The sequence below is a fragment of the Lutra lutra genome, chromosome 11 (assembly GCF_902655055.1).
Source record: "Lutra lutra chromosome 11, mLutLut1.2, whole genome shotgun sequence".
Lineage (NCBI taxonomy): Eukaryota > Metazoa > Chordata > Mammalia > Carnivora > Mustelidae > Lutra > Lutra lutra.
Genome location: NC_062288.1, coordinates 56,434,747 through 56,461,270, shown reverse-complemented (window position 1 = coordinate 56,461,270; position 26,524 = coordinate 56,434,747). Strand labels below are relative to the sequence as shown.

The following is a 26,524-nucleotide window of genomic DNA, read 5'->3' as shown; positions in this document are numbered from 1 at the left end:
GATTATTGAGCCACTAATCATATCTCTTCTGGAGACTACCTGACTTCAGAATTTCTTTCTTGAAAGACTACACAGAGGCTTTAAATATTCTAAACACACTATGAATTCTTTCAAAAGGGGAGCATAGGGGCACCTGGGTGGCTCGATCTGTTAAGCATCTGCATTTGGCTCAGATCATGATTTCAAATCCTGGGAACAAGCCCCACATCAGGCTCGCTGCTCATCAGGGAGTCTGCTTCTCCTTCTTCCTCTGGCCTTCCCTACTTGCACTCAAATAAACAAATAAAATCTTTAAAAAAAAAAAAAAAGGCAGGGGAAGTGTAATACACTGTCTTTTCCAAATATATTTGAACAAATAGCACTACTTCTTTCAAAGACCAACATCCCTGGAACCCAATTCAGGAAACATGCACTATGGTCATGTTAGGATTCTCTGACACCACAAATTTCTCCTGAGAAATTAGCAATCACCAGCCACTAAAGAGTAGAGGTAATGAACACACAATACGAACCTTTAAGCCCAAGATTCTCTGCTTGAGATGCACACTCTGTGTTGGCAGTTTGAACACAATCATGTAATAATTTCGTTTTCCAAATCAAGTCAGTACGTTGTTAAATCATATATCTACTTTACCCACAAACATTTTATATATGGCCTGATTCTTCTGCCCAATAAATTAAAATGCCAACTACAACAAAACTTACTTCTTCTGCCTGACTTTCAAAGCCATCCTGATCTGACTCTTCCTTAACTACCCATTTCTTACAACTCCCTAACCCAGACTACAGTTTAGACTCATTACCCACTCCCATCCCTGGGTCCTCAGCTCAGACCCCAACCACAGCAGCCTCATCCTTCTCCTGTTCCTTTTCAGGTCTAGAATTCCAAATTCATTTTAATTAGACATTTAATTATATAAGCAATACATTAATACCTCTCCTTGTAAAAACTTAAGCACTATGCTAACATTCACTTCAACAGGCTCAGTTCTGGTACATCTCTTGCTTTTCCAGGAGTATCAAGTTGGTATAACCTTCCAGACCTTTCCCAAGCATTTGGGCACATAAAAATGAACCTACAGAACATACAGGGCCCATATTACATTCTATTTGCATTCTCTGTCCTCACTCTGATTACTGATAGCTTTAAGATCCTGGAAGCCAGAAGAGCTATTAGCTTTAAGAAACTGAGAGCAGGGAAAAGAAAAGTACAACTTAGTCTATCAGGAAAAAAATAGTGGTATGTAGCACCCACTATTCCACAGAAAATGCCACATTCTCAGAAGGGCAAATACCAGACAGCAGAGCCATCTCACAAACAGACGAACTATGGGGTATTAGGAATAAGGCTGTAAGGCTCTCTGAAGAAGACTTCCTACATCCATCAGGCATTGGAGAGCAGCAATGATTTGAGGTAAGCCATATTCCAACACTAAGCTGTCCAGTTCTTCACTGGGATCCTCTTCTCACAGTTGAGAGGTCTAAACCACACTCTGCTCTACTAGTTCCTTGCCATTTCCTATTTCTGCTGTCTGGGAAACTGGAAGGGATGCCACTTTGGATTTGGACAGCTACTTCCCAAAAGTTCAAGCCAAGGGATAGTAGGATAAGAAAAAAAAGTGTATTTAAAATTGGGTTTGTCAGTTCTTAGCTCACCTTTCACCAAGATAGCCAGCACTGTTCTCTTCTGAGTTTGACAGAAACACACATAGGGCAAGCATGTTCATGGTGCATGCTTTCCCCCAGGATCCAAGAGAGAACATAACTGGCGTCTGAGGTGGCTGGGACTTCACAGATATACATCTGCAGTCTTACCAGTTTCCATCACTTGCTTCCCTGCCCACTCCACCTTCCCCCTCATTTCCTAAACTAGGCCTTTGGTTATGAAACCCTGGGGAGCAGAGAGCCTGATGCGGGGCTCGATCCCAAAACCCTGGGATCATCACCTGAGCCAAAGGCAGAGGCTTTAACCCACTGAGCCACCCAGGTGCCCTGAAACCTCTTTTGTTAATATCCACTATATTTACTTGGCTAAAATAATAAAATAACCAGATATAATAATTCCTAATTATTCTACCCTGTCCTAAACTCTACCCTGTAAGAAAGGTCTTCTTTGGACATCTTATTACCAAAAGATTTATCATATGCCACTAACTAAGGAAACAAATGAATAAGGCCTAGAGTGCTGCCCCAGCCAACTGCTCTGCTCCAGAGAATCCTGAAGGGGCTGGACAAATGGAAAGCATAACTCCTGGCTGGATTTGCCAAAACTGTTGCCAAATAAACTGAGATAAACTTGTTGCAAGAAAGGTCAGGAACTTGAGAGACAAGGGTCTGGAAGAGAGTAAGGGAGAAATTTATTTTGGGTGTCAGCAGCCAGGGGAGATGGCAAACTCAAACCTTAAGAACTGACATCTCTGCCTACTAGATGGACACCGGGGATATTATTATAAAGAAAGATTGTCAGGGTACATGCAAAAGAGCAGACAAGGAGCTCCTCATTATGGCTGAGGGTGGTATGTGTTCAGCCAGTGATCAAAGGCTGGAAAAGGGATTTGTAGGGTGTGGTCTTCCAGGTAGTCTCTTGCTCTCAGGGCTTTTTCTGGTCTGGTGGATGGGCTAGTCTAGTCATTGCAAAACACCTTCATCAATTGCCTCAAGAAAGTACAGTAAGAAATAAGCACAATGAGTTTTAGTTACAGCATGAGTTGAGTGGTCTTGACTATTTCTGATTTTAACTTGGGGTCTATAGTTGAGTAAGAGGGCTCACTAACAACCTGATCCAATGTGGTCACTTCTTTCACATCTCCCTGCCTTAGATTTCTGCATAGCATTTATCATATTTGATGTTTTTCTTTTTCCTATTGTTTTTAAATTGTCTGTCTTCTAGACTAGAATGGGAGTGGGGTACCATCTTGTTTACCCCAGCATCCCAGATACCAAAAGCAATGCCTAACATATAGAAAGTACTTAATAAATAAGTGTTGAATGAATTAATCCTTGGATCTCCAACTTCACATATAAGGCCATGCATGATCCTCTCTCACCTCTCTCTTATTTCTCATCCTTCCTCCAACTCATTCTGTTCTTCACCCAGATTCATCTACCTTATTTTTTTTTACTTTAAATTCTCTACTCATGCATGTTGTTTCATCTCTCATTCTTTTCCACATATTATTATTTTCCACATATTATTCCCTCTCCTGCTGTTCCCAACCCTAGGTTCTACTGTCCACATGTAGTTGAATCCTCCCTGACTTTCAAGCATTACCTTTTTCAGGAAGAATCCTCACCTACCTTCTCTCACCCTCATTAAGCTACAAGTTCTACACTGTGCCAAGAATTCTGTGCTTGAATCTATCAAAATATGTATCTCATTGTCCTAATTATGTGTCTTTTACCCCCACTTGCTCTCCTGGATGCTGAGGTCAAGAATTGAAGTCATGGTAGTTGCTACACATCTGCAGCCCACTCAAAGTGGTTGCTAAATAAAAGAATAGGAAACATCCAAATATTTCTGAAAGGAGGAAAAGAAAATTGGGAAGAAAGGAAGGAGGGAATTAGCTTAAGTATAGGATAGACACTATTTATATTTTTCAGATTTAATGAGATAAAGAAGAAAACTTTGGATGAGACCTGAGGAATTCTGTATCAAAGCCAAAGTCTAAGTCTGCAATGACCCTCCCTCATCCACTCCACTGGATTTCATGCAATGATGTGGATATCTACTAGTTGTAGTCTTCTCAAATTATTTATATTTATTATAGAGCTATTGAAAGCAAAAAAATATAATCCAATATGAAATTATTAAATTTTCTAACTAAGCCTTCCTTTTAACAAACATACTATGCACTTCTTTGGGATAGGAATAAGCTAAAGTAACAACCTTTATGTGGCATCTGTGATAATCCACTATCACCCTGTAGGTATGGATGTGCTCCCCCCACTCATCCATACCTACCTAACCTATTCTGGAGATTTGATCCAATAACAGGATTCTCATTGTGTTACAGGATTTTTTTTCTCCATCGGCGTCCCCAGTTCTTGGTCACACCACCTCGAGAATTAAGAGGTAGACCAGACAGAGTAGAGGTCAGCAAAGCAGGGTTTATTGAGTGATAGCAAAGTGGTAGTACAAAGCTCCCAAGGAGAGAGGGACCTAAGAGGGTTGCCACCAGAGTTTCTAAGTCTAGGGGGTTTATGGGCTTGTTAGTAGACTGTTTTAATCTGATTAACCCTAGCTGCCCTGTCATCCAGTCAGGTTTTGCCACCTATCTATCATGTGGGAAGGCTGAAGAGCTCCTTCCAGACTGGCATAAAAATCCTTTTAAGGATGGTTTCCTCTTGGGATATGTGGGTGGCTCAGTCTGTTAAGTATCTGCCGTAGGCTCAGGTCATGATCCAGGGTCCTAAGATTGAGTCTTGTATGAGAACCCCTTGTTCAACAGGCAGCACCCTTCTCCCTCTGCCTGATGCTTCCCCTGCTTCTGCTCTCGTGTGAGCTTCTCTCTCTCTCTCAATCTCTTTCCCTCTGACAAATAAATAAATAATTTTTTTTTAAAGGAATTTGGTTTTCTCTTTGTGCAGGGGCCCTTGTCTCTGCCTGCCTTCTACCTGTCCTTCATATATTGGAACAATATCAAGAACCATGCTCCAGAAGCTAAAACCTCCAGGATCAGACAGGGGAAAGAGAAGATGAATTCCTGCAGCAGCATCAAATTTCATTAGTGGAAATCAATATGTTAGTCCTACAATTGTATGTGTGAAAATATAGCTATGAAAATTTCATTAGTGGAAATCAATATATTAGTCTACACTTGTATATGTATATGCTGTACTACAATCCTATGGTTATAAGTTTATATATGTATAAATTAAGCAACCCTAACATGTTGGTTTTAGCTTTAGTTTTTATGTATATACAATTAGGCTATTCTGTATGTCAGTTCTAGATGTGGTTTATATACTTCAAAAGTAGAGTAAATGTGGTTAAATATACTTCTAGAGTAGACTATAGTATCAGAACAGAATTCCCATCTGGCTGGAGCTTTACATATATGTAAATTAGGTAATTATAACATGTTGCTCTAATAAGATGTGATGTTTTCTTTCACTGGACATAGGCAGCTCTTATAGGTTAGTATAGTAAGATAGACCATAGCAACCGAGAATTGTAATTTACATACACACACATATACTTCACACACATTGGAAGCTATAACCTACACAGTATAATTTCTTCCTCTTAAAAAGAGAAATATATATGATTCATCTCATTCTGCTCATAAAACTTACAAAGGGAACAACAAAAGGACTCTCAAGGCTCCTTCCCAGATCTGTAATACTTTACATAGGCTTTAACCAAAGTTTTCTTTTCTAACCTCTTTTATTGCCTGGTGATATCAAGGGTAAGGGTATGATAGAAAGGGTCCCGATTCTGTGATACATAAGTTCCCTGCATTGACCCCCTAAAACTTATAGTTAGCCTAATTTTTCTTCTTGATATCCTAAGAGAAAAAAGAAATTATAAAACACTGTAGGTCAACAGGTTGATGGCCCCATAACAAACATCTTTCTTTCCCCCTTCCTTAGGTTTTTTTTGGGGGGTTGAGGGTTTTGGGGTTTTTGTTTGTTTTTTTTGTTGTTGTTGCTTTTAAGATTTACCCATTTATTTGAGAGAGAGAGAGAGCAGAGAAAGAGGGAGAGAGAGAACCTCCAGCAGACCCCTCCACTGAGTGAGGATTCCCAATATGTGGCTCAATCCCACAACCTCAAGATCATGACCTGAGCCAAAATCAAGAGTTGGATGCTCAACCAACTGAGCCCACCAGGCACTCCACAAACATCTTTCAAGACTATTGAATGAATAAGGATGCAACACATAGACACATAATAAGATCATAAAGCAAGGAGACAGATTTCCCAAGACTCATACAGGCCTATTAGTTTCATTTCTGTAGTTGTACTTCATATGTCGAAAGTCTCTAGGACAGAGAACTTGTCACCTACTGGCATAATAACCTCATTCTTCATATAATCAAAAACTTGCATTTACTATGGCAGAAATGTACACCATGTACTGGGCCATCCTTCTCCTCTAAAGCTACTTCCTCTAAAGGAAGCTGAGAAAGCACCAAGTCAAGAGATAAATATGGTACATCTTCCTCAAGTTCAATTTTACTGAGAAATTTGAAGGAGAAAAGATTTGAAAAAAAAGTATTACAAAGAAACAACAGGTCCAAAATGGAGTCATTATGTTAAGCTCCACTAAGACTTAATACCTAACCTAACTACAGTTTCAGCCTCTCCCAGGAGTGGAATTTTAAACCACTCAGTCTTGAATTTGCTGATTAGCCACTAAGGAAGTCATTTACATAAGACCCTTGCTCTTCCCCCTAAAGGAAGGTGAATTTGCCTGAAACAATCCTTCTCCTTTTGTAAGTTCCTTGTCCTGCCCTCATTTCTGCCTATAAAACTCTTCCACTTTGTACAGCTCCTCAGAGCACCCTTCTATTTGTTAGATGGAACACTGCCCATTTTATGAATCATTTTAAAAAGCCAATTTGATCTTAAAATTTACTGGGTTGAATTTTGTTCTTAAAGAGATTGATGACAGCAGGGAACCAAAGGAGAATTCTTTGGTTCCCTGCTTCTTTTTTCTTTTTCTTAAAGATTTATTTATTTATTTTAGAGACCATGAGCAGCAGGGACAGAGGAAAAGGAGAGAATCTCAAGCACACTCCCACTGAGCACAGAGCCAACTTGGGGCTCAATCTCACAACCCTGAGATCACAACCTGAGCAGAAGCCAAGGTCAGATGCTTAACCAGCTGGGCCCCCAGGTGCCCTAAGAATTTCTGTGCCTCTAAGACAATGAGAAATACAGGCACAGAGCCCTCAAACACTTTAGTTCTCTTTCTCACCATTCCTGAAGGCCACTGATAGGTTTCTTTTCAGGTCTGAGCTCTTAGCCTCTGCATTGAGCTCCCAACCTAATTTGCTTTCCCCAAGTATCTTATTTGTTGGAACCCCAGCCCTTGGTTCCTTCCCCAGATTCCACATTAGGAACTTCCAGTGGCTGTTACAGTTCATTTGTTTGAATCAATCCACAGTCCCCATTCTTTGGGGTCTGTTGGTTCAATCCTTCCTCCAATTCCCAGATTTCACATAGGGAACTATTGAATGTTAAGCCAGAATTGAACTGGGTCTAACCTAAAAACCAGACTGGTTCCAGGAAAGGGATGGGTCCAATTTGGGCTGGACTGGGTCCAGTGGGAGGCCTCAGATGAATATTAAAATGGGAATCTTGGAAATCAAGAAGCCCACAAACATTAGTGAACATGGGTCAAGCATTCAGTGGTTATTATAGTATTTGCCACCTCAAAAAGACTCCCATGATAAGCCCTCTTAGAAAACAGTTTGGCTCCAGCAAACCCAAAGGCTTAGCTAAAATAAATGGGATCCTTTATATCCAAAGAGTTGAGCCTGTGACTTTCTGGGACACTTGCTTATTTTATGTTTAAGAACTATGGTCCCAGAAGCTGCAGATATCTAGCAAAATAGAAAAACTTTACTAAAAATAACCTAGAGTTACAATAACCCATTACAGGGAACATTCCAATTAGACAAGATCACTCATTTAAGAAATGCACTTGAGAGGAAGGAATCCCAAGTTAAACAGAATAGGCTGTATACTTAATTGGTATGCAGAGCTTCCAAAAGGCTTCAAGATTCTAAAATAGCTTCACTAAAAGATTCCTTACAAAAGGCTAATAATAAATTAAAGATGTAAGAGGCACCTAAAACAAAAGACAGTAGGTCTGATATAACTCCTACTGCTCCCCCTTATCCTTTTTTACCTGAGTACTCACGTTTTCCTAAACTCTGTCTGAAATACCTTTCTACTCAGAGACAGTTAGGCAGTTACCTTTCTTTCTTTTTTTTTTTTTTTAACTTAATTTTAAATCCCGGTAGAAATACCATTCAATGTTATATTAGTTTCAGGTATACAATATAGTGAATCAGCAATTCCATAAAACACCCAGTGCTCATCAGGACAAGTGCACTCCTTAATCCCCATATAGGCAGTCATCTTTTAAAATAAAATTACCCAAGGTTGCAGACAAACTTCCTCAGTCTCCTTCAACCCTTGGTCAAAGACGAAGGTAAGGGCCATAGTTAAAGATTTCCTAAACCTAGGGTGGAACATTGAAGGTTTTCTGAAGAGTTTAGAGTCATTATCAGGAGCTATGACCCTGCAGCCAGATCTTATCAGCCTGTACACAGGTTGGTAGCACCTGGTGAAGCTCAAAACTGGAGGCAGGAACTTGGCAAAACCACAAGGATGATGTTCAAGATCCTCTGTCTTCAACATCTTAGGGACTCAGTAAAGCTCACAAAATACCAACTGAACTTTTACAAGCCACTCCTAGAATCTTCCCTGCCCACACTGATTGGTCTAGTATACAAACTTGCGAACAAAAAATAGATGAATCTGTGGCAGACTTTAAAGCCCATTTGGAAGCCCTTTTTCTATGATATTTAGGGTTCCATACAATTAATAAGGCCATCCAGGTTGCTGAGCTGCCCTCTTTGTAAATAGATTATCTCCTGAGACTAGTGGATTGATAAAAAGGTAGAAGATAGGATGGAAGGCCACGAGCAAAACTGAAATCGTGACTATAGCTAAGCATTTTGAGAGGACTCTGAAGCAAGATCACAAAAATCTTCCAAGCTATTAGCTTTACAGCTATAACAGCTCCAAAACCAGAGACCCAAAACAACACTTGGGGCTCCCACATTGTACCTTCTAGGGGTCCATCATCAAATCACTTATCTAAAGATGAAAGTATGGGCTATAATCAGGGAGATTCAAATCAAAACCACATTGAGATACTACCTTACACCCGTCAGAATGGCCAAAATCAATGAGACAATAAACAACAAGTGTTGGAGAGGATGTGGAGAAAGGGGAACTCTCTTACTCTCTTGGTGGGAATGCAAGTTGGTGCAGCCACTTTGGAAAACAGTGTGGAGATTCCTTAAGAAATTAAAAATAGGGGGGCGCCTGGGTGGCTCAGTGGGTTAAGCCGCTGCCTTTGGCTCAGGTCATGATCTCAGGGTCCTGGGATCGAGCCCCGCGTCGGGCTCTCTGCTCGGCAGGGAGCCTGCTTCCTCCTCTCTCTCTGCCTGCCTCTCTGCCTGCTTGTGATCTCTCTCTGTCAAATAAATAAATAAAAAATCTTTAAAAAAAAAAAAAAGAAATTAAAAATAGGGGCGCCTGGGTGGCTCAGTGGGTTAAGCCACTGCCTTCGGCTCGGGTCATGATCTCAGGGTCCTGGGATCGAGCCCCGCATCGGGCTCTCTGCTCAGCGGGGAGCCTGCTTCCTCCTCTCTCTCTGCCTGCCTCTCTGCCTGCTTGTGATCTCTCTCTCTGTCAAATAAATAAATAAAATCTAAAAAAAAAAAAAAAGAAAAAGAAATTAAAAATAGAGCTACCCTATGACCCTGCAATTGCACTAGTGGGTATTTACCCCAAAGATACAGATGCAATGAAAAGAAGGGCCATCTGTACCCTAATGTTCATAGCAGCAATGGCCACAGTCACCAAACTGTGGAAAGAACCAAGATGCCCTTCAAAGGATGAATGGATAAAGAAGATGGATAAAGAATGGAGTATTATTATGCCTCCATCAGAGAGGATGAATACCCAACTTTTGTATCAACATGGATGGAACTGGAGGAGATTATGCTGAGTGAAATAAGTCAAGCAGAGAGAGTTAATTATCATACGGTTTCACTTACTTGTGGAGCATAAGGAATAACATGGAGGGCATTGGGAGATGGAGATGAGAAGTGAGTTGGGGAAAATCGGAGGGGGAGACAAACCATGAGAGACTGTGGACTCTGAGAAACAAACTGAGGGTGTTTTGGAGGGGAGGGAGGTGGGAGGTTGGGTGAACCTGGTGGTGGGTATTAAGGAGGGCACGTATTGATTGCATGGAGCACTGGCTGTGGTGCATAAACAATGAATTTTGGAACACTGAAAAAAATAAAATTTAATTTTTAAAAAATGTACACCCTTTTAAAAAAAAGTAAGTATGGGCTATAATCAACTGGACACTGAAATAAAGATTGTCCTCAAAGGTCTTATGCAAATTCTTCTCAAATGCCCTCATATTTAACATCCAAAAGCAAGCCCCCATGTGGGTCCCTCCCACAGTTAACAGGTCTCCAAGGGGTTCTCTGGTAAACTATTACCAGCAATTTTATTAAAAAGTCAAAAGAAAACTAAAACTAAAATTAATAAGAAATCTTGCCAAATTTTACTTGATAACAAACCTACACTTTCTACTTTAAACACTAACCTCATAGGACAACAAACCCCTCAGAGTAAAAAGATTTCAATAATAGGGGTATCTGAGAAAGTTCAGAGAAAATTTTTATCTCAACCCAGTACAAATGACTCTCAGACCTTCTTTTTTTTTTTTAATTTTTTATTTTTTATAAACATATATTTTTATCCCCAGGGGTACAGGTCTGTGAATCGCCAAGTTTACACACTTCATAGCTTCTACTGAAAAACATTCCTTTTGGCTATGTGATACAGCCCCAACCAACCTATTAGGTAATTAAAAGGGCTAAAACATTTTGCCTCCAGTGGAGATCTCACCTCAGAATTTCCTGACCATCTGGACCTGATCTTTCATGTTCCTTAGTTTGTCCTTGACACAGAAGAGGAAGAATTCCAGCAAAAGTCCCCTAACTTAATTGAGGTACCTGAAAACCATGCGCTGCTTGTAATATGACATTAGAAGAATAGAAACTATGAAACCTATAAATATTTGAATAGATATTACTAAACCTCTCCCTTAATTACCTCAGTACCCATTAAAGCCTGAGGCCAGACAAGGCCTCATACCACAGAAGAAAGTCTAATTACCCAGGGGCTAATCATTCCCTGTACTGGTCCCTGCAACACACTTATCTTGCTGGTCCAGAAACGTAATGTATAGGGATGGTGATTTGTCTAGGAATTGAGGTAATTATTCCCCATTTCCAATTGCTCTAAACCAGAGTACCCTCTGTCACAAGTGACACCAGATTTAAAGTAGTTCACTGTCATAGACCTTTGTTCAGCCTTTTTTAGCATCCCTATAGACCCCAACAGTCAGTTTTTATTTGCCTTTCCTTGGACCAATTATACATGGACAGTTATGCCTCAAGAGTTCCCTGAAGTCCCTTCTTACTTCTCTCAAGTACTTCACCAAGATTTAAATACCCTTCATCCAGTTCCCTCGGATATAGGGCCTGGTCTTTTACCAAGCCTAGATGATCTTTTGCTGTGCTCAGGTACCAAAGAGGCATCCGTAATAGGTTCCATTTATTTGCTGCCACAGCTAAAAAGGGACACAAAGTCTCTGAAGAAAAATTACAATTATCTCTAGATACTGTCCATTACCTAGGTCATGATCTAAATGCTGAAGGAATTCAGCTGTCTCCAAAAAGAATAAAGCTAATCCAGGAATTTCCTAGACCCACAACTAAGTGAGAGTTTTTTGGATTTCTAGGCTTATTTGGTTATTATAGGTTGCTAATTTTTCTCTATTAGCTTCCCCACTGTATGAACTTTAATAAGTTATTCATCCCTGAATACTTTTTTTGAGAAGACAAACATGAACAGGACTTTAGGAGACTAAAACAAACATGGCAAGAACTGCCAGTCTTAGGGCCACCTAACTACTCAAAACCTTTCAGCTTTGTACATGAAAGGGATAATCAAACCCAAGATATGCTCACACGAATAACAGTAATAAAACAGGCTGATTGACCATTATAGCACACAACTTGATTCCGCTGCTCATGCCCATCCTGGCGGTCTTAAGGCTATAGCCACAGCTGCAAAGTTAGTAGAAGCCTCAGCAGATCTGACCCTAGGAAATGACATTTATTTGCAAACTCCACTGGCTGTCTAAAGTCTTAAACTCTGAACTGACTCACCATTTCTCTGCAAGTAGACTAACTTCCTCCATGATCCTTCTGTTTTCATCACCTAATCTCCATCTTAAACATTGCAATGTCCTTCATCCTGCTATGTTATTACCTCTGCCTGATGCAAGCAAGTCCCAAGACTACGAGGTAATAGCATTCCATTATGAGATACCCCTTTAATTAGTCCTGCCCTAATCTTGTTTATTGATGAGTCATACTGTGGAATAAAGGAATTTTTAAGCTGGTTTTGCTATTTCTACTCAATGTGACCTACTCAAGAGGGAACACTTCCCTTCAGCTAAATCTACCCAACAAGCAGAGCTCCATACCCTTACTAGTGCATGCCAATTATCAGAAGGACAAACCATTAATATTTAATATATTATCCTGATAATTGGTATGTCCTTGGGGTCATCCATGATTTGGGGATATTATGGAAACAAAGGAGTTTTCTTATATCCCCTGGGACCCCAATTAAAAATAGGCAACAAGTAAATGATCTTAGTGCTAGTCTCTTACCTTCTGAAATTGATGTCATTGAAATTGAGGCTGACACAAAAAGGACTAAATGTGAGTATCAGAGAAGCGCCCTAGCTGACCTTCTTGCAAAGGCAACAGCACCAGAATCTATAAAGATTGTAGCCCATGTGGTTGAAGTCCATTCTGCTTCTGCAAAAAATGGTCCTTCCTTTGCCAGATTTTTGTCATCCTGATGTCCTTGTCACATGGCAACAGTCTGCTCCTAAATCAGTGATTAAAATGGGCAAAAATGGTTAAATTAAACAAATAATCAGGGCTATGGGAAACCTAAAACAGCTGCTTGGTTCCTCCCAGCTCCCCAGCAAATCCTATTTTTCAGTTTTTCCTTCCCTTCACTTATCATAGTATATTTAACAGGACTCAAATTATTAATCAACTTTGGTAGGGAGATTTCTATAAAATTGCAAAAACAGTTTACTGGTAGGTTCACAGTCCTGGAAAAACTATTTTTGTCCTTCAAGACCTCAGACCTCCTCCCTCTGGACCCTTTGAAACCTGCAACTGAACTTCATTCAACTACTATTTAGTATGGGTTATCAATATGTTTTTCTTATTGTACATATGTTTTCTGGATGGGTTGAAGGCTTCCCCTGCCTCAAACCTGATGCCCTCACACCAGTAAAGTAACTGTTAGAAAGTATGTTTCCCATTTGGGGTGTACATTCCACAGTCTCTAGTGGTCAAAGCTCCCACTTCACTGGGAAAATCATATGAGTCTTAATGAAAACCTTGCAAACTTCTTGGAATAATCAATGTCCCTAACACCCTCAATCATCAGACAAGGTTGAGAGAATAGGATCCTCCAACTTAAAATGTCTAAACTTGCCAAAATCAGATTCCCCTGACCTAAGGTATAGCCTTTGGTCTTGCTGACTGTTAACAGTACCCCCTTTGGGAAACATAAGCTCACTCCACATAAGATGGTTACTGGCAGACCAATGTCTGTCTATTGGTATACAACCTTCTGCTAATCCCTTGCTGTCTCATGCCAGTATGACCAGCTACTGTAAGTCTTCAATCTCTTATATTTAATCATATCATCACTAGATTGAAGAAGTTTTCCTAGATCCCAATTCAAAGGATCCTGTTGATCACAGTTTAGAGCCTGGTAACTGGGTAGTCTGGAAGTATCACCAGAGGAAGACAGCCCTTGAGTTCTACTAGAAGCAAATTTACCAAGTATTCACGACCACTGACACTGCTGTAAAACTAGAAGACATTGAACCTTGGATACACCATCTCACAGCTAAAGAAGACTCCACTGACATCTGGTCCTATAAAGACACTGAAGACCTACAAATCAAGTTGATGAGGAAGAGAAGGAGCTGACATCAAAGTAGACAACTTCCAAGACACTGGATTAAGAGACACCTAGGTGACTCAGTCAGCCTAAGCATCTGCCTTCAGTTCAGGTCATGATCCGGGTCTGGGCTCAAGGAGTCCCACATCAGGCTCCTTGCTCATTGGGGAACCCACTTCTCTCTCTGTCTGCTGCATCCCCCTGCTTGTGCTATTTCTTGCTCTCTGACAAATAAAAAAAATTTTTTAAAAGCTTAAAAAAAACTTCTTAAAAAAAAAAGATGCTGGTTCAAATCAAAACTTTATACAGTAACTCACCATGAAATCCTTTCTCCTTTTTTTTTTAATTTAATTTTTTTTTTACCCTAGCCCTGGCCTAGAAAGATAATGCCCTTGTCCATATCTTCAGGCCATTCCTAAAGGGGGTAACCTTTCAAGATGCTGAATTGGTCATGAGGTAAGACGTCCTCTGGTCCTCACTATGACCAACTTCTCTTATACTCCCAATGTCATTGCAAACTACAATTGCCCCCTCAGAAGTATTTGCCCAGCTAGACACATTTGCCTACATACATCTTAGCACATCTGCACCCTTATATTCCCATGATTATCTAGATCAGATTTGCCACAGGTGCAAGAGATTTCACCAGCAGTACCATCTTATAAGTCATTTAGGGTACTTTTTATTTCAGGTCAGGATATTCTCTTTCCCATAATGTGTTAAAAACCTGACTGATCCCCTGGCTTAAGAGTAAATGCGATTGAGAATATGATCAGAAATTTCTCCTTAACTCTTGGAGACATTACAGATTCCATTGCTAGGACACAAGGTACCCAACAAAGTTCCCTAGATTCTCTGGCCAAAGCTGTTCTGTTAACAGTATTGTCTCTTAGCTGAGCAAGGAGTTCTCTCTGCTATGACCAACACCACCTACTGTACCTGGATTCAGGGGAAACTGAAATGAGTTACATAATATCACTGAGCAGCCAGCTGGCTTAAAGGGGTGACTTCATTCATGGGTCTTTCTTTGATTGGTTTGGGGACCATGGCTCTGAAGTACACTCAAATATCAGGAATTGTCTTTTTTTTTTTTTTTTTTTAAGGATCAAACCATTTTATTGAGGGGCTTAGGGGAAAGGTCAAAGGGGAGGAGGACAAGGAGACCCAACATCCATTAGTCTGGCTGGAACCTCACCCCTCCAGCATCATAGTCCCCCCCAAAAACAGGGAATGTCTTACATATAGTTATCATAGTAATCTCCCAGGTATACTGTATTCTCCCAAAAGCTTTAAAGCATGTTGAGATCCCTAACCACCATGCAATGATCACCCTGAGAAGTGGAAACATCAAAAAAGGAACAAAGGGAATGATCAACTAAAAAAATTGTGGGCATAAAGTTGTGATCTCTGAATAAATACCACAGTGATTCAGAAAAAAAAAAAAAAAATGAGATCAAAGAGTTGAAAAGAAAACAATAGGCCCAAATGGAGTCACTATGCTGGCCACATCACAAAATGAAGCTAATACTGAACCTAATTACAGTTTTCAACATCCCCCAGAAATATTATCTTAAAGGCATCAGGAATTTTCTGGTCAGTAATCTGTCTCATGGGCCCTTTCCACCCACAAAGATGGGATAATTACTAATAAAACCCTTTTTTCCCCAAAGGAAGGTGACTTCTCAGGACTTTTATGTTTATGACTTCCTTGGTCTGCCTTTAAAACCTTTCCCTTCTAAGCCCTTGGAGCTCTCTTCTGCTTGCAGGGGAATTGCTGTGCAATATATGAATTTAAATAAGCCAATTAGATCTTTAAACTGTACACAGTTGAAGTTTTGTTATTTAACAAAGCTTAAAGAACTCCAGATCAGTAACTGAGAGTAGCCCTAATTCTTTTAATTTTGATCACTTCTCTATTAGGCTGAGAGTTTGACTGAAAGGGAGGAACTGTTAAAAGAAACAAACTCCAAATGGAATCAGTTATGTTAAGCACCAAGACTTAATACCTAATCTCATTGCAGTTTCAGCCTCTCCCATGAGGATAATTTTAAACATTCAGTCTAGAATTTTCCTTACCCACACTAGTGAGGTCATCTATATAAGACTCCTTGCCCTTTTCCTCCAAGAGAAGGTGGCCTTGCCTAAAACAATCCTTTCTTTTCTTTTGCTATAACTTATTTGCCCTGCCCCATTTCACCTATAAAAGCTTTCTATTTGTACAGCTCCTTGGAACACTCCAATATTTTTCAACAGTATGTTGCCTGATTCATGAATCAGTGAATAAATAAAGCAGATTAAATCTTTAATTTACTTAGTTGAATTTTTGCTTTTAACCAATGGGAAGTAGCTTTAAACATAATTTGTATAAAAACAAAGATATATCATAATGTCCAATGCAAAGTGTTCATTAATTGTAAAGATTAAATGAAGAACAAAGAGTATGATCTTGTTGTAAGTAGGTTCAGGTTCTGACTCCAGCCCCCATTTTCTCCAACGAGACTGGTGACCACTCTCCTTTGTCTTGTGTTTTTTTCAATGGAAAAGTTTAAGACACATTGAATCCCTGTGGATTTTCAGAAATATAGAATGAGAGCTGAAACCAAAAGGGATATTTGTGTGTACTTTAAAGGTACAGAAAAATTCATCTAATCAGGACATAGCATCTCTCTATTCTGAGTTTGTCCTTCTTTTTTTCTGCTGTACCACAGTACCACCCTATCCCTGCAAAAAAGAAACTCATGTACGTATTCCCACTGTTCCCAAGCATTCTGAGTCCACAAAACTTTACTTACACTGATGATAATGTGCATTACACATGAACATATCCATCCATCCCCCCCATCTAACAATCAGGGAGTTGGGCACCCGAGGATACAAAGATAAGTGTGATGTTGTTCCTAACCTAGACAAATTCACAGGCATGTAGGAATCTAGATATCAATTTTTACATGGCTTATAATGTGATAAATCGATTGAATAAAGCTACAAAGTGCTGCAGAGGCGGGGAAAGGATTCCTTGCTATGCACGGGAAGAACTAGAAGGGGAGATTTCCCAAATGAAGCAGCCTTCAAGGATCCACACTTAGGATCTTTGCAGCAGCAAAGTGAGCCTCCATCTGAGTGGAATCCAGATATGATCTGAGAACTCTTCTGCCCAGCTGGCTTCTTCCTCTGTTCTCTTCCTCACTCCAGCCCTCCATATCTCCAACGCCTGCAGTTCATTCAACAGTTCCAAAACACTTCCTTACTTTTTAAATTATGTTAACATTAAACCATTTGTTGAGCATTTCTCCTATGATTTTTACTATAACATTTTTACTATAACATTTTTTACTATTAACATTTAAATACTCCCCAAACTACATTTTATCATTCCTACTTTACTCATGAGAAGATTGAGGCTCAAAGAGGTTACGTTTCATACAGAGATCAATCTACATTATTCACTGCACTCACTATCTCTCTTGGTTATAAAGTTGTCTTTGCTTGCAGGTATTTGATATGCATATTTTTATGAATGAAATACTAATATCTAGACTAGCTAGCAAAAAGATTCAGGATGGACATGGTCATTATTTGAGGATGGAATTATGCATTTGTTAAAATATTCTTTCCACTTTTACATGTTACAAAAAAACTTTTTCTCTTAATCTGAAGAGATAATAGAGAAACTCAAATCAGAAGATGGGGAGGGAGGGGAGAGACACATAGTAAGAGAAAGAATAACAAGCAGCCAGAAACATGGAGACATGGAGTGAGGTAGCTTAGAGAAAAAGTTCATACAGTCCAATCTCAATGTCCTTTGAAATTTTAAAGACCCAAAAATTACTGATCTAAAACCAGGAGGCATCGGCTACAAATGGAGCCTGGGAAATATCCAGAGAAGCAAAGCTCTCAAGTCTGCAGTGCAAATGGCCTCAACTAAGCAGCCCCTGGTGAACAGAGCTCTGGTGTTCACAATTCAGTTGTGCCCAAGAGAAAGGCCTTGCAAGGTATCCATCTCCCTACTCAGATGTGGACAAAGAACGTCCACCTGCATCCACGCTCTCCACTCCTCTGAGTTTGAATGCAAAGCTGCAGCTGCAACACGACACTCCCCAACCATGCCAGGCCCCGGGTGAGACCAGCACTGCTTGCAGAGTTAGGATTTGTGTCCAGGCCAAAGTGGTGTGCCAGAAGTCAACAAGCCCGGAGAGAAATGTAAGAACACCCTCCCCTTGTCAAATCACTGCCTTCTGTCCTGTGTCCTGAGGATGAAAAGGGGCAGCACTTCCACTGCTGCTGCGTCAAGGAGCATTTCCCAGGGTGGATTTGCCAAGAGACTGAGGCAGAGCTTTGTGACAGAGTCCCCCTCCTACAAATCAGGTGGCTGCAAGAAGTATCTTAAGCTAAAGACTCAATCAACAGGGCAGCTAAATTGGACATTTTCAACCCCTCTTTGACTCCCACTCTATTTCTCTAAGGTCCTTTTCAAAATCCATGTGGTTTTACCAAATACTCACTTAGACCTATTAGAAGTTGAAGAAGAAAAAAATCAGTAACCCAAGCAGACCTCATCAATTCCTTTTTTCCTGTGGTTGCAACATCAAAGGCTGTTGGATTTAGTCATAGTTGCCATTTTCCAGGAGCTGGTTATCACAGAGGGAAAGGATTTTATTTAAGGTGGGGGAAAAAAAAGGCAGCAAGACCAATTTATGTTTCTTGGAAGCAGTGAATACCAGGGGCTGGATGCAGATAAGATTATCTGAACTAACAGCGTAAGGGGGAGAGCCTATCTCCCAGTCCATTTCTAATATTCTGTCTACTGATAAAGAACTGCCAATTAAAGAAAACCTCAACCTAGTGTCTGTCAAAAGGGAGAGTCACGAGTCAGACTGAGAAATTCAGATAAGAGGTGTCAGCAACATTCCAGGAAGCAAGTTGAGAGAAAGTTATACATGCATACATGCACACACACACACACACACACACACACACACACACACACACATGCATGTGTGCACAGACAGGAAATATACATAAGACATCAGGGGTGTAGTATTGCTGGTAAAAACAGATGCAGTGCCCTGTGGTATAATTAATCACTATTCCTGTAACCTCAGCAAAATAAAAGTGTTCTCCACCCAAACCCTGAAGAGCCTGTCAAAATGAGCTAGGGAAAAAAAAAAAAATCCAATTTTTCTCATTCAGGTGTTACGATGTGGATGGAGAAGAAAGTCATGCCACAGATGCAGAGATCTCCTGACACTGAAAGGAGGTCCTCTACAGTTTGTAGCTTCTCATCTCCCCGCTGATGGCAGTTACAAAGGAACGTTCTCATATTTCTAGGAATGCTTCTGACATAGAAAGTGAAATACATCCTTCTCAACAGTCAAGGCCCTGAGAAAATGAGCCTGGGCTGTCAGATTCGCCCATGAACTAGAGTGAATAGAAATCTTTTGTGTGCTGTCTCTCTGCCCAAGTCCTGCATGTGGCCTGCATTTCTCACTCCTTACTTACACTCTAAGTGACTCTCCCTGTACTAATGACTACTTCTCAGGGGACATGCAGTTGTATTCTTGTCTCTTTTCCTGTATGCTTTTATCTATCTCACTTTCCTACCTCTCACAGAGAATGCACCATAGGTAGGTGACAGCACAAAAAAACCTCACTGCAACCCACCATTTCCCCCAAGAACCAGTTATCCCAAACACAGGTAGGACCTTCTTTGCCCACAACATAATGGGAGTTGTGCATGTAATATGATTTTAAGGTTGTAGCTGTGTTGACTTGGACTAGCCTATCATGAAGCCTAAATTCTACCGTGATGAGTAATTTTTAGAATACAACACAGTCAAATGTGCCCTTATAAAAGTCCACAAATAGAGAACATTATTAATGGACAGAAATTGATTTTCTGGTTGTTTATAAGGGATTGTGGCAGAGGAAAGAATAAAGGAAATTCTTAGAACTTCTAATCCACCCAGTAAATCCTTTGTCCGGCCAGGCCCCTTCCAACAGGTCTGCCATGGTGTTCAGAGCTCCATGAGATTAAACTGAAAGTATCTTCATATGCAACACTAACCTCAAAACTTTCATCTTTAAATATAATACTAAGCTCTATTCAGCTTTGCAATACCAATTGTTTGTTACGGCCTTTAGTTTCCAGCCATTTCCCATCTAAAACCAGTGGTTCTCCCTGAAAATTTCATTCTCCTTCCAGTCATTCCCTAACAAATATTTGCTCTCTTTCTCTCTTCCCCTCTTTCTCCTACCACCCATTCCCCAACTTCCTCTCCTTTACTTGATAAAACTCAAATGAGTCACATCGACAAACATACCATGTAAGCTTCATCCCAAATGGATTTCCAGTGAGTTAAGGGAAATTTGAAAATAACATTTCTTGAGTTTCCACTGAGCTGATTAAAGCCCAGATTTTAAGAGTTTGGAAACATGGCAGATAGTAAGATTTACTGACTGCATAAGGATTGTATCAAACCCCACTGGTAAGGAGATGTAGTAGGAGGCAGAGCTTTGGAGGCTGCTGGACTTGGGAGTCTGAAACAACTGGATTTAAATCTTGGTTCTACCATTTAATAGATATACAAATTGGACAAATTATTCAATCATTCTAAGTCTCATTTTCTCTTCTCTAAAATGGAAATAACAATATCTCTTTTTCAGAGTTGTATTAAATGAGGCAATAAATGTAAATGAATGTAATAAAGATAAATGGAAAAGTTTTGTGTGTGTTTTTTAAATTTATTCTCTATTCTTTCTGATCAAAGTATCTGATTTCTTCTGATTTTCAAAGTAAAGAGCTCAGGTTTCAGTTCCATTTTTTGGTCCTTGGACTTTAGTTGAAAATGTAGCTTACTATATGGCCATTGGGTATGACACACTGTAATCAGATAAAATCAATGTCAAGGGGCACCTGTGTGGCACAGTCAGTTAGGCGTCCAACTCTTGGTTTCCACTCAGGTCATAACCTCAGGGTCATGAGATCAAGTCCCACTTTTGATTCCATGATCAGCAGGGAGTCTGCTTGAGATTCTCCCTCCCCCTCTCTCTGCCCTTCCCCAAACCACTCTTTCTTTCTCTAAAATAAGTAAATAAATAAAATCAATGTCAAATAAAGAACTTGGAATCAGATGAAAATTCATACTCAGATTCTTTCTATATCTTTACTTCCAGACAAGGCTACTTGAGTGATTAAACCAAATAAATATCACTTGTCTCTGAAGCCATTTAAAATAATGCCCTCTGTCCTCAGTAGACAATATGGATAAAATGGTGAGCAAAACAGATGTGAGCCCTGCCCTGCATGAGTAATTGTATATTTACAGACATGCCTCTTCTATTAGACTCTAGAGTTCCAACCAAGTATTCTTCACTTCAATCTTGGTGTACAAGTATTCAAAAGAAATTACTGAATGAATGAATGAATGATTGGTTGAATTTAACCCTTCATAAAACATAAAAGTTATGTTTTTTTTAAAGGAAAGGTCAGGATAGTTTTATTTATTTATTTATTTTTACTTTTTAAAATTACAGTGTTTATGGAACACCTGGGTAGCTCAGTCTGTTAAGTGTCTGCTTTTGGCTCAGGTCATGATTTTGGGGTCCTGGGCTTAAGCCCCACCGCAGGCTCTCTGCTCAGTGGGGAGTCTGCTTATCCCTCTTCCTCTTTGCACGCGCTCTCTCACTTGCTTGCTCTCACTCTCAAGTAAATAAATAAAATCTTTTTTTTTTAATTACAGTGTTTATTCCTATACTCCACTAGTTGATTGGCTACTGCCTTAGTCTGTTCAGGCTGCCATAACAAAATACCATAAACTGAGTGTCTTAAACAACAGGGATTTATTTCTCACAGTTCTGGAGGATCTTAGTCCAAGATCAAGATGCCCCTCAATTCAGTTTACCAGTAAGGGATCTCATCCTGGTTTTTCAAGTGACTACCTCTAGCTCTGTCCTCACAAGGCAGAAGAGAAAGAAAAAGAATTCTTTCTTTTTCTTCTCATAAGGACACCCAATCCATCCTGGAGTGGCCCATTTTCATGACTTCATCTAAACCTAATTACTTCCCAAAGTCCCCACCTCCAAATACTATCACACTGGGGGTTAGGCTTTCAGTGTATGAACTGGGGTAGGAGGACACAAATATTCCATCCATAATAGCAACAGTCTTTTATAATTTACCCAATAGAGGGCAAACAAAAAGTTTTCAGGAGATACATTCTAAATGATTAGATTGTTTTAAGTATGAGAAAGAAAGGAGAGGGGATGGGAGGAAAAGAAAAAAGAAAAGAAAAGAGGAGAGGAGATAGGGAGAAGGAGGGGAGGGGAGGGTAAGGAAGGTGAGGGGAGGGGAGGAGAGAGAAAGGAAAGGGAAGAGAAGGAAAGGAAAGGAAAAAGAAAAGAAAAAAAAAGGAAAGGGGAAAGAAGAAAAAGAAAAAAAAAAGGAAAGGATAGGATTGATTCCTAGGGGCAAAACATTTCATGGAAAAATCCATCAAGAGTAGTGGATCTGGGAGAGGGTGGTTGGGTTATGGACATTGGGGAGGGTATGTGCCATGGTGAGTGCTGTGAAGTGTGTAAACCTGGAGATTCATAGACCTGTACCCCTGGGGCTAATAATACATTATATGTTAATAAAAAATTAAAAATTTAAAAAAAAAAGAGTAGTGGATCCTAACACTGGCTCTATAACAAATTATGATGGGCTTTGATCAGGTCACTTCACTTCCTTGCTCCTAACAGGGAAGGAGCTAGACTTAGTGATCCTCAGGTCCCTCTCCTGTTCTGCTATGCTGAGATTCTCATAGAAGTAGCCACCTTAAACATTATTTTTTAATTTGAGGGTCCCTATTGTGGCCTCTCCTTACCAAACTCTGACAGAATGAACAGAAACACACAAATGAAAACAGTACCTGTTTTCATTCAAGACTGCATCATCCACCTGGAAGCAATTGTCCTCCATTTCCCCTCCCCTATATGTGATGCCAGGTCTGTGATTAAAGCACCCAGAGTCCTACTTGAGGCAATCTGCACTCACCTTAGTTAGTGAAAAGAAAAAAAAAAAAGAAAGAAAGAAAAGAAACCAAATTGAGGCTCTTTCAGAGGGTACTCTGAACTTGAAAAAATATCTAGTTCCACTAACATAAAAAACTGCTCCTTAAGAGTTAGTAAATGCTTACATTCAAGCCTAGTATATTTATAAACAACAAACCACTAAAACCATATAACTCCTCAGTTTTTAAAAAGACTGGGGCTGATAAGCTGCTCTTATTTACATGCACTGTGTTTTCTATCTTGAATTCTGCAAATGTATGACTACAGTCAAAAAAAGATGTACCCACAGACTTCTCAAAGAACAGAAAGCCCCAGTTGAAGACCTTCTGTATAGAATGTTCATGTTGCTAGCTCAGGTTTCCTCTCTGTGCTTCTCCCAGATAACCTTAATCTCATTGGGAATTTTAATAGAGGTAGATTGGTAATAAAAATTAAAAGGACTTCTCTCTTTCCCCCTGCTGTTTTCTATTAGCAGTGCATTGCACTGTATTATGTTCTAATGTTTACTTAAAACATCTCATAAATATTAGAGAACTAGGTTAGCAAGAATGGTGACCACAAAATAATGAACAGTTGAAGATTAAACATTTGAAGAGACAAAGTTCACATAAGCCATACTCATGTGCATATAGGCAGCCCAGCTCCCAGTTCAAAGTAGTGAATTCTGTGAAATCACACGGGGAAAAAAGCAGATTTACTCTTTTGCACTGAATCCTACAGTTATTCCCTTTTTGCTGGTAGATAGTGGCTGCAGTTACAAGGGGAAACCATAAAATCAGTGACAGAAAAAGAAATTATAAGTCAGCAGGCTAAATATATACCAATATGCAAAAATACCCTTTCCTGGCACCCATCTGAACAAGCAACAAAAGTCTCCACATACACTGTCTTAAACAATTCTCACAACCTTGTAAAATGTAGTACTATCTTCACTTTACAGGTAAAAGAACTGAGAGAATTTAAATAAATCAGTAACTTAAAGTCACTCAGTGGGTAAGTGATAAACACCCAGTTCTGGTAGATTGCTAAACTCGTGTTTGTTTCTCTACACTCTGAACAGGAAGAACAGGTGCCATCATAGGCACTGAGAGATTAAAAAAAAAAAAAAAAAAAAACAGTCTAGGCTATGGACTGAATTGTGTTCCCCTAAAATTCCTATGTTGAAGTCCCAATCCTAACGTAATTGTATTTGCAGATACGGACTTTACAGACGTAATTAAGAATAAATGAGGCCATAAAGGTAGAGCCTTGATCCAAAAGGATTAGTATTCTCATAAGAAGAGATACAAGAGGAGCGACTGGGTGATTCAGTTGGTTAAGCATCCAACTCTTGGTTTCGGCTCAGGTCTTGATCTAAAGGTAGTAAAATGGAGCCCTTCATTGACTCTGTGCTCAGGCTTAGGAGTCTGCTTAGGATTCTCCCTCTCCCTCCCCCCTCCCCTGCTCACTTGCATGCTCTCATTCTCTCTCTCTCTCTCTCTTTTTCTCTCTCTCTAATAAATAAATAAATTTAAAAAAAAAAGAAGAAGAAAAAGAAGAAGAGATACCAGAGAGTTCTCCCAACTAAGGGTACGCAAAAATGATGTCAGATGAACACACACAGTGACAACACAGCCATCTGCAAGCCAGAAAGTAGACACTAACACGAAACCCCATTGGCAGGAATCTTGATCATGGACTGCTGGCCTCCAAAACTGTGAGAAAATAAATTTCTGTTTGAGCCACCCAGTCTACGGTATTTTGTGACAGTGACCTAAGCAGACTAAGACACCCTACATATCCTAGGAACCTCTTCACCCTTTTCTAATTCTCCTACCATTCCTTACCTCACCTGTTGCATTTGTTCACGGTCCACCCTCTATCCCACTGTCAATGTGATCTTTCCAACAGACAACGCTAACTCTCCCTTTCCCTGAAACACCTCCACTGGCTTTTGAACCATAAAAAATCCACTCTCATAGTTTTCAACATCATGAGGGGAAATCAGAACAGACATAAAGCAGGAGGATAAACTCCAAACTCCTGAGCTTATGAGTCTCATCACAAAGCTCCAATCTGCTTTTCCATTCTTACCCCTGACCATGTATTACTATACCACTCCCCAAAACATATCCTAGCCAAACAAAATATATTTTATATCATATTCTCTATCCCCCAGAAATGCAGTTTTTCCTCATTTCATACTCTCCCCATCCTTCTGGATAATTCCTATTCACCCCCTCAAGATCCACTTTACTTGAAAATTTGGATTATTTGGTCTTTTAGCTAATGCATGGTATGAGTTCTTTATACATTTTGTATATTAACCCCTTATCAGATAATGATTTGCAAAGATTTTCTCCTGCTCTGAAGGGTGCATTTTCATTTTACTATTTCTTTTGCTGTGGAGCTTTTCAGAGTGATATAGTTCCACTTGTTTGTTTTTGCTTTTGTTGCTTGCCCTTCAGGTGCCATATCCAAAAAAACCATTGCCAATATGCATGTCAAGGAGTTTGTCCCATGTTTTCTTTTGGAGTGTTATGTTTTCAGGTCTTGCAGTTAATTCTTTAATCTATTTTGACTTAATTTTTGTGAGAACTGTATAATAAGAGTCTGGTTTCATTCTTTTACATGTGAATATCTAAATTTCCCAGTACCATTTATTAAAGAGATTGTCTTTTTCCATTGAATACTCTTGGCTCCCTTGTCAAATATTAGTTGACCATATATGCATGAGTTTACATATGGGCTCTCAATTTTGTTTCATTGGTCTATATATCTGTTTTTGTACTGGTACCATACTGTTTTGATTACTACAGCTTTATGATATAGTTTGAAATCAGGAAGTATAATGCCTCTGGCTTAGTTTCTTTCCACCCCCACCCCCCTCTTGCTTGGCTTGCTTGGCTATATGGGGTCTTCTGTGGTTCCATATAGATTTTAGGATTGTTTTTCTACTTTTGTAAAAAATACCATTTGGAATCTTGACAGGAATGGCACTTAATTTATAGGTAGCTTGGGGTAGTATGGACATTTTAACAATATTAATTCTTTCAATTCATGAACACAGAATACCTTTCCACTTATTTGTGTCTTCTTCAATTTCTTTCATCAATATTTTATAGTTTTCAGTGTAGAGGTCTTTCATCTCCTTGGTGAAATTTATTCCTAAGTATTTTTTGATGATATTTTATTTTAAATGTGATCATTTTCTTTTTCAGATAATTCACTGTTATTGTATAGGAACAAAACTGACTTCTGTATGTTACTTGTGTATCCTGCAACTTTACTGAATTCATTGATTAGAACTAACAGTTTTTGATAAAGCCTTTAAGATTTTCTATAGATATCACATCATCTGCAAATAAAACCAACATACTCTTACTTTCCAGTTCTGATGCTTTTTATTCCTTTTTCTTGCCTGATGGCTCTGGTTAGGAGTTCCAGTACTATATTGAAAAGGAGTAATGAGAATGGATATACTTGTCTTGTTCCTGTTGTTAAATTAAAAGTTTTTAGACTTTCACCATTGAGTATGATGTTAGCTGTGGGCTTCTCATTTCTCTTTATTATGTTCAGGTATGTTCCTTCTATACTTAATTTTATCATGAGCAGATATTGAATTTTGTCAAATGCTTGTCTTGTGTCTGATCACATTGTTTTT

The 26,524-nt window shown here is 39.5% G+C and overlaps 1 pseudogene; it reads left to right on the top strand.

The window, feature by feature from the left end:
• The window catches only part of LOC125080503 (60S ribosomal protein L4-like), a 174,192-nt pseudogene that overhangs the window by 116,294 nt on the left and 31,374 nt on the right, over positions 1 to 26,524 (top strand).